This window comes from Pseudorasbora parva, chromosome 11 (assembly GCF_024679245.1).
Source record: "Pseudorasbora parva isolate DD20220531a chromosome 11, ASM2467924v1, whole genome shotgun sequence".
Classification (NCBI taxonomy): domain Eukaryota; kingdom Metazoa; phylum Chordata; class Actinopteri; order Cypriniformes; family Gobionidae; genus Pseudorasbora; species Pseudorasbora parva.
In genome coordinates this window covers 3,866,543-3,876,594 of record NC_090182.1, presented here as the reverse complement: position 1 = coordinate 3,876,594, position 10,052 = coordinate 3,866,543, and positions in this window count along the sequence as shown.

The window sequence follows — 10,052 nt, the reverse complement described above, 5'->3', positions numbered from 1 at the left end:
TCATGCTAGCAAAAATGCTAATTAATGCAAGCAGTGTTTAAAATCATGTTAGCAAAAATGCTTATTTACAGGATGGACAGACTGACGGATGGACGGATGGATGGGTGGATGAACGGACGGATGGATGGACAGATGGACGGACAGATGGACGGACAGACGGACGGATGAATGGATGGACAGACTGACGGATCGACGGATGGACAGAGGGATGGGTGGATGGACGGACGGATGGACAGATGGATGGATGGATGGATGGATGGATGGATGGATGGATGGATGGATGGATGGATGGATGGACGGACAGACAGAGAGACAGACGGACGGACGGATGGATGGATGGATGGATGGATGGATGGATGGACGGACATATGGATGGATGGATGAATGGAGAGACGTACAGATGGATGGATGAAAGTATGGATGGACTGACTGATGGATCGACGGATAGATGGGTGGATGGACGGACGGACGGACAGACGGACGGATGGATGGATGGATGGATGGATGGATGGATGGATGGATGGACAGATGTACGGACGGATGGATGGGTGGATGGATGGATGAATGGATGGACAGATGTACGGACGGATGGATGGGTGGATGGATGGATGGATGGATGGATGGATGGATGGACAGATGTACGGACGGATGGATGGGTGGATGAATGGATGGATGGATGAATGGATGGACAGATGTACAGACAGATGGATGGATGGAAGGATGGCCAGATGGATGGAAGGAAGGACAGACAGAAGGATGAATGGAGAAATGGATGGATGGAAGGAGGGATGGATTGATGGACGGACGGAAGGAGGGATGGATGGACGGATGTTTGTTTATGCTAGCATAAGGCTAATTTGTGTTAGTAATGTACTAATCATGTTAGCAACGTGTTAATTTGTGGTGAGAAAAATAATCTTATTTCTGAAATCTTGTTTCTTGTTTCCTTCCCAAACAGAAATAAGATTATTTTTCTCACCCCGTCGGCAGATCATTTTGCCGGTTTTAAGCAAAAACTCACTTCATTTAGATTTTATTTTCCCAGAAAACAAGCAAAAATATCTTATGTCATTTTACTTATCTAGTAAATGCATCTTGATTTAAGAATATTTAGATATCTGGACTGGAAGCAAGAAAAAAATACTAAATAAGAAGAGCATTTTTTTGCAGTGTATAAGTTCACTGATGACCCTTAACCCTTCCCATTCCACCTGACCTGTGCTTGACCTTACCCGTATCCATCTCATTGCAAGTATAGAAAGACACCCAACAAAAAGTGCAACTTTGAAATAAACAAATAACACCTTAAAAATAACTTGATCTGTGAAGTCCCCAGTTCAGTGTGTATTGTCTGATGTGGAGTTGAGGGTGGGAAGGGCCGTGTCTATGTAAATGACTGACTATACATGACCCGCCCTCCGCGGTCCTCCCCGTCCCCGCAGTATACATCGCCTATTTAGTCATGTCCCTTTGTGTGCCGGCCACGCTTTGTCAGAGACTTTAAAAGACTTCCTTTAAGAGGCATTGGTCTTTGAATATTAACTGTGTGATCACACAAGGAGCATTCTTCAGACGTTCTGTAAAAACAGCTGAGAGTCTCTTCCCTTTGAGAGTCCATGAAGCCCCTGCGTTCAGATACACTGAGACCCTTGAGTTTGCCCGGTGGTCCACAGCAAAACTCTGCTTTTGAACACAAAACACATACAAATTGATCATATGACGTGTGATTGTTCCCTAGCGGATGATGGAAACCAAACATTCCCATAGACTTGATGGAGACTACTCGAAGTGACCCTATAGTGACCATTAGGGATGCACAATGTGATCATTTTTAATGTTATTGTTATCTAAGTTGCGCATTTGTGGTTACAAAGTGTACACATTTTAGATTATTTTTCCGAAAATGTCTGATGGTTTGTCTGGATTCCTCTATTCCTTGGAATAGTGATGGTTTGAGACTCTATTCCTCCTCTGGGAGTCTCTGAAGCTCTACCTCTGAAACTGAATTGATTTGGATCTTCAACCGTTGGTTCCCATTGAAGTCCATTATAAGGAATGTTTTCCTAAAAAAAAAACTTAATTTATTTTCGACTGAAGAAACAAAGTCATGAACATCTTGGATGAGATGGAGTGAGGAAACTGAAGTGAACTAATCCTTTAAAGGTGTCATGAACTGGCTTTTAAAAAAATTGTATACTGTTGTCTGATGGATGGATGGATGGATGGATGGATGGATGGATGGATGGGTGGACGGACCGATGGATGGATGGATGGATAGATGGATGGATGGATGGATGGATGGATGGATGGATGGATGGACGGACCGATGGATGGATGGATGGATGGAAGGAAGGACGGACAGATGGATGGACGGACCGATGGATGGATGGATGGATGGAAGGTTGGATGGAAGGACGGACAGATGCATGGATGGAAGGACGGACAAATGGATGGATGGATGGATGGATGGATGGATGGATGGATGAACGGACAAAATGGATAGGTGGATGGACGGACCGATGGATGGAAGGATGGATGGATAAATGGACAGACGGACAGATGGATGGATGGAAGGATGGATGGAAGGATGGACAGATGGATAGATGGATGGATGGATGGATGGATGGATGGATGGATGGATGGATGGACAGAAGGACAGATGCATGGATGGAAGGATGGACAGATGGATGGATGGATGGATAGATGGATGGATGGATGGATGGATGGATGGATGGATGGATGAATGGACAGACGGACAGATGGATGGATGGATGGATGGATGGATGGATGGATGGATGGATGGATTGATGGATGGATGGATGGATGGATGGATGGATGGACCGATGGATGGATGGATGGATGAATGGACAGATGGACAGATGGATGGATGGATGGACAGATGGACAGATGCATGGATGGATGGATGGACGGACTAATGGATGAATGGATGAATGGATGGATGGATGGATGGATGGAAGGACGGACAGATGGAAGGACGGACAGAGGGACGGATGGATTGACAGACGGACAGATGGATGGATGGATGGATGGATGGATGGATGGATGGATGGGTGGATGGATGGATGGAAGGATGGATGGAAGGACGGACAGACGGACAGATGGAAGGACGGATGGATGGCTGGATGGATGGATGGATGGATGGATGGAAGGATGGATGGAAGGACGGACAGACGGACAGATGGAAGGAGGGATGGATGGATGGATGGATGGATGGATGGATGGATGGATGTTCATTAGGCAACTAATGACGTTTTTGTGTTTTTTACATTCAGAAACATCATAACTAATCAGTAATAGTCTATTTTCTGCACTGGTTTTGAGGCTCTCTCCTGAACGCTGGGTTTAGATGGGCGTGTCACTGGAGACTTGGAAGTAAACGCCCACGGCTAGGACTGGAGAAGATTTGGAAATAAAATCAGAATGAAGTGAGTTTTTTCTTAAAACAGGCAAAATGATCTTATTTCTGAAATCTTGTTTCTTGTTTCCGTCCCAAACAGAAATAAGATTATTTTTCTCACCCCATCGGCAGATCATTTTGCCGGTTTTAAGCAAAAACTCACTTCATTTAGATTTTATTTTCAACAAAACAAGAAATAATATCTTATGTCTTTTGACTTATCTAGTAAATGCATCTTGAGTGGTGAGAGGGACGTCTGAGAACTACATGTTCATAATTAATGAGTGTAATGCATAATGTACATTAATTCTAAAGATAATCCACTAGTCATGACTCAAGTATTACCAAATCCTTCAGAAGGAATTGGATTTATTCTAAAGTGAGAGGCATTAAAATTGACTGAAGACTTTGCAAGCTTTTGCGGTTTCATAAACTGTAGCTCATTAGTCTTACTGTAGGCCATGAGCTCACCCAATCAGAATACAGAGTCTGTTTTATAAATCTAGTTTCACATGCTTAGATAAAGGCGTAATTTAAATTGAGATGGGGTTATTGTGTACATGGGCGTGATTACAAAGCCATGACTAGGAACAAGGCGAATTTAACAGGTGTGTGAGCAGCAATAATCCCTTTCATTACGGTTATGGAGTCGAAATATGAATAATCCCAGACCTCCCGTGAGTACATCCACCGACATCACACCCAAAAATAAAATAAGTCTGTGTTTCTACGGCATGCTTTCAGACTTTTTGCTTAGCTAGAGAAACAAGAACATACTTGCTTTGGCAATACACTGATCAGGATCTCACAATGCGTCGCAGCGTACTATATTATGTGGGAAATGCGGGATACAATGTCCTCACAATAGGGAGGAGAATAGGAACTCTCTCTTTATCGGCTTCCAGTTCCCGGGCCTCATGCCAAGAAGAGCTCATTCAAACTGCAGTGTATGAAAAAACCTGCTGGACTCACTTCAGCTCTGCCTATATTTAGATGGTTTTGTGAGCGATGGTCAATCTGTTTTCTCTTGAATGATGTCTCTCATGTCACTTGTTTTTCGCTGGTTCTTTGTCTTGTTTTCACATGAATGCTTTTGGACACCTGGGGTCCATTAAAACCCCAAGAGCCTGTGATCAAATGCAGGTGTGTCTCTGATCTTCAAACACTTCCAAGAAGGATGCAGTCACCATATTACAAACAGCTCCCCCACACAATCAATGCTGCTGCACAACGACTGCACAACACTTCTCATGGGTCTTGCACATGTTGGCATTTCATGCAGGTTTGTAAAAGGGAACGCTTGAGTCAGCGACTTTGCATTCTTTAGTGTGTGTTTTTGTTTTGTTGCTGGCAAAGAGGGACCAAATGAAATTGGATAAGTTCATGTAATGACACAGAGGACTGGTTTGTACGGTATAGTGTCAGACAGCACGCCCACGCTCCGCTCCGCTCACAGTGTGTGGAGAAATGCCAAGCTTCAGTCTACACTGCAGAAGAATCCTCTCCTTACTTATAATTGTTTTCTTGTTTCTAGTCTAAATATCGAACAATTCTTAAATCAAGACGCATATAAGTATAACAACGTAAGATATTTTTTCGTGTTTTGTTGAAAAATAAAATCTAAATGAAGTGAGTTTTTACTTAAAACAGGCAAAATGATCTGCCAATGGGGTGAGAAAAGTAATCTTATTTCTGATTGAAATCTTGTTTCTTGTTTCCGTCCCAAACAGAAATAAGATTATTTTTTTGCAGTGTAGCTGTGCAGTTTCCAGCTGAAAACGCCTAGTTCTTCAGTTTAGACGCTTTTCTTGCTATGATACAGAATATCCACATAAATGAACACTCGTCAAGTGCCAAATGCAAGGATAATTCAGCATTGACGAGTAGATGAAACATGAGAACAGTGTCACCCGCCAGTTGGCCGGTCACATTTTTGATAAATCCTAAAGGACTTTTTTCAACGGAACGATTTACATGCGTGTTTATCGGCGACGTTTAAAGGTGCCATGTGTAAAAATTGAGGTAAAAATATCCCAAAAATGACCTACACGCATCAAAAGATTCAGAAGAAATAAGGGCGAGGATGTCATTAAAAAAATGTCAAGTTATGGTGCTGCAGAGATATCAACCTGAGGCTACGTCTACACTAATCCGGATAAATTTAAAAACGTTTTCCTCTAAAAACGCTCTGTGTCCACACTATCATTTTCAATCGTTTTCCAAAAAATGTTCATCTACACTGAAACGTCTGAAAACACTTACATCCCCGTACTGCGCATGAGCAAATCCAAGACGCTTCGACTTGCGTCATTTCCGCTACTCGTTTATTTACTCTTTGAAATTTTGCGACAATATCGAGAAAAGGCACTGAGTTTTTTAAATGGGCAGTGAGGTGGAGTTGTTGCTGCGAGTAACACATGAATATAAAGTGTGAATTGGTAATATGACTGCATCACATGGCTTAAAAATGCGTCATCGTATTAAAAAGCCTCCGTTTTCACAGTCCACACTACGACGCGAAGAGGACGTTTTCAAATTGATCTGCTTTGGAGAGCGTTTTCAAAACGATACGTTTTCATTGACTTAAAACGCTGTCTCAGTGTGGACGGAAGGCCAAAATGGAGAGAACAATATACGTTTTCAAATGAAAACGTATTAGTGTGGACATGGCCTTATTTAGCAGTAGCATTACTAGCCCCGGCCCGACAGGTGTCGTAATACCAGTCTCGGCCATGGGAGGCGGTATGCGGCCAACATAACCACCAGCCAACCTGCAATACACGAATAACTCGCACAGCTTGTGGGCGTACTTGAACCTGATGTCAATCGTGTGTAAAGTACAACCCACTTCTTTATTTCAGTTAAGGGAAGAGAGCAGACGGATGGCCGAAGCCCTTGGCCCCTTAAATGTATCTAATATGATAAAAATAGCTGTTTTACCTGACCGGAAAAAGCAGAAGTCCGTGCGCCCGGCGACTGTGTCCCGTCCCGTCATAATAAAAGTCCCGGTACTCGCGAGCCGTGTGTGTATAACTATCGCTCCAGCGGCCGTGCTCAGCTCCAAAACACTCGGTCCTGCTCTGCTTCACACTACAGTAACGTTAATAACCGCATCTATGAACATGATTTCTGCCCGAGTCCTATTTTCCACTGGCTATGAGGTGAAGACCACATGTCCCAAGATACTGCGCTCACACCTGGCGTCATCAAACTACGCCTTTGTTTAGAATAGGCGCCCTCCAGTGGACGGAAAGTTGCCTAGTGCACCTTTAACACCCTGTGTTGCCAATTTGAGTGTGCACACCAACACACAAAACAGCAGGCGTAAAAGCATAAATATTATTATTTTTAAATCCCTTGGGTTCGTTTTTTTTGTTTTGAAGCGGTGCGTCAAAAACTGTCCGACCAATGAGATCAGCGCTTTTGTTCACGTGCCAAGAGCTGCTGAAGTTACAGTAAAACACGACATGGTCGCACTCAAGCACAAAACGAGCACAGAGCACACACTAGCTATATTTCCATCCATCTATTTGTATGCGCATTTTGGGATATTGCATCAAAAAAAGCTGAATGGAAACGCCAAGATGCGAATAAAAACGTATGCCGTGTTTCGGTAGATTCGAATACATTTTCCATCTGATACGAAAACACGCATAAACTACGATGGAAATGCATTTACCGAATATATGCCGTCTCATGGCGTATCCTCAGTATAAACAGTAAAGTTAGTAAACGCGTGTGTATCAGTGTATTAGATCCGTGCGTTTGTTCCTAAAGTGACAGCAGCCTGAAATTTTGAAAGTACAATCAACTTGGAAGTTTAAGTTTTTTCAACTTAGATTGTGTTAAACTGACTTAAAAAAATGAGTCAGATCTTGTATAACTTATAAAAAAAGTTTTTTCATTTCTTAACTTATTCTGATGAGTTAAAACAATGTAAAAACACACGTTGTCATAAATTATTAAACATATTAGTTTTAGCTGATTGTGTTTAATGTCAATCAAACAACAGAAGACAAAGATAAAATCACTCACTGCTCTTGATTGAATAACTTTTGTAACTTTAATAAGGATTATTAAAACGGAAAAACTGTGTGAACGGCTCCTTATGCTGCCTTCAAGTGTCATCAGTATAATCATAAATACGAGTTTCCTCAAATTGGACGTGGACGTCCTCTAAAGTCGTAATTACCTCTGGAAAGCTTGGAGATATTTTGATACTCAAGTTTCTGAGATGGGCCATAAACTTTAAACATAAACTGACTGCTATTCTTTATTAGTTGTTTTTTATATCTAGGCTACACTGCAAAAAAATGCTTTTCTTACTCAGTATTTTTGTTCTTAAAATAAGAAACATTTACTAGACAAGTAAAAATTATTGTCTTGTTTTGGGCAAAAAATAACTCAAAATGAAGAGAGTTTTTGCTTAAAATAAGATAAATAATCTGCCAATGGGGTGAGAAAAATAATCTTGTTTTTTGTTTGAATTAAGATTATATTTCTCACCCCATTGGCAGATTATTTATCTTATTTTAAGCAAAAACTCTCTTCATTTTGAGTTATTTTCCCCCAAAACAAGACAATTACTTTTGCTTGTCTAGTAAATACTTCTTGTTTTAAGAATTTTTAGATGTTTTGACTAGAAACAAGACAAAAATACTGAGTAAGAAAGCATTTTTTGCAGTGTACTTCACCCTATCTTGTCATTAAAGTGCATCTTTACATATGAATAATCATTTGAGGCGTGTATTGTATGTTTTACACACAGCAGAACTTGACCAAAATTCCAGATACGCTGCCTTCATGTGCAATCGGAAATTCCCCGCTCTCCCGCTTCTGAACTCCTGAAGCCTTTCAGACGCAGTATTTATGGGAGGAGAGTATTAAAGGCATCCTGACGGGATTTACTCAGGTTTGCGCTCGTCGATTTACTGGAGTTTGGGCCTTTATTTACAGAATGGAGTAATGCTGATGCAAATTTAGCTTCAATCACAGGAATAAATTACAGTTTACAATACATTTCAATAACTGTACGAATATTTCACAATGTTACTGTTTTTACTCTATCTATCTATCTATCTATCTATCTATCTATCTATCTATCTATCTATCTATCTATCTATCTATCTATCTATCTATCTATCTACCTATCCATCTATCTATCTATCTATCTATCTATCTATCTATCTATCTATCTATCTATCTATCTATCTATCTATCTATCTATCTATCTATCTACCTATCCATCTATCTATCTATCTATCTATCTATCTATCTATCTATCTATCTATCTATCTATCTATCTATCTATCTATCTATCTATCTACCTATCTATCTATCTATCTATCTATCTATCTATCTATCTATCTATCTATCTATCTATCTATCTATCTATCTATCTATCTATCTATCTTTTAAACATCAAATGTCCATTATATTTGTCTGTATTTGTTACTTTGTATCAGTCTAAGTGGCTGGTCCAGCAAACACAGCTAACCATCTCACTCAGTTAAAGTTACAGACGTGAATTAATAATCTGTCCTTTATCTCTCTCATGAAAGCACACCTAGAGGGTGTCAGTGAACTAATATTTATGTAACCATCCCAGTACATCAAAGCAAGATTAACATGTCAGACTAAGCCTTTTAGACACCTTCTCAGTGCAAAGCCGTTACACAAACATCTCTCTGTGCTCATTATTCCACATTTTGAACAGGCCATATTTTTTGTGAAAGCAGTGCATGTAGGAATTAATTTTTGCCCCTTATTGCATCTGAGCTGAGATATCACGAGTGCAGTTATGAATCCTGAATAAAAAGGGTTTCCCGATACAAAGATCCTGTTCTGGCCGGGCAGTGCTGAGGGATCTCACATGCCGAGCTTTCAGCGTGAGCTTGAGTTCATCTGGGAGAGGAGCTGTTCAACACTTGCTCCGTCACCTGATATCCTCTCATGTTTCTCCAGGTTTGAGGGCTCGTGTTTTTTCTCGCTGGCTGAAGCTCCGGCGCTCATTTTGTGGTTTCCCATGAGCAGTTCTCGGCTCACTTCATCTCGGGTTCTCATCACCAGAACTGATCAAAGCCTCTCAGAGATTACAGCGCCTGGGCCTGATAATGGACATCAGAGGACGATCATATGAATGTTCTCAGGGTTGGAGAACCGATGCACGATCAATTTCACCCTTTGTGTCTCAGAGGAGCGTATTTTTACCTGTGAGGAAGCTGACCTGAGATCAGTGCCGTTACACTGAATCTATCTATCTATCTATCTATCTATCTATCTATCTATCTATCTATCTATCTATCTATCTATCTATCTATCTATCTATCTATCTATCTATCTATCTATCTATCTATCTATCTATCTATCTATCTATCTATCTATCTATCCTTCTGTCCGTCCCTCCGACCTTCCGTCCGTTCATCCATCCATCAATCCTTCCTACCATCTCTCCATACATCTGTCTGTCTGGCCATCCATCCATCCATCCATCCATCCATCCATCCATCCATCCATCCATCCATCCATCCATCCATCCATCCATCCATCCATCCATCCATCCATCCATCTATGAGATCAGTGCCGTTACACTGAATCTATCCATCTATCTATCTATCTATCTATCTATCTATCT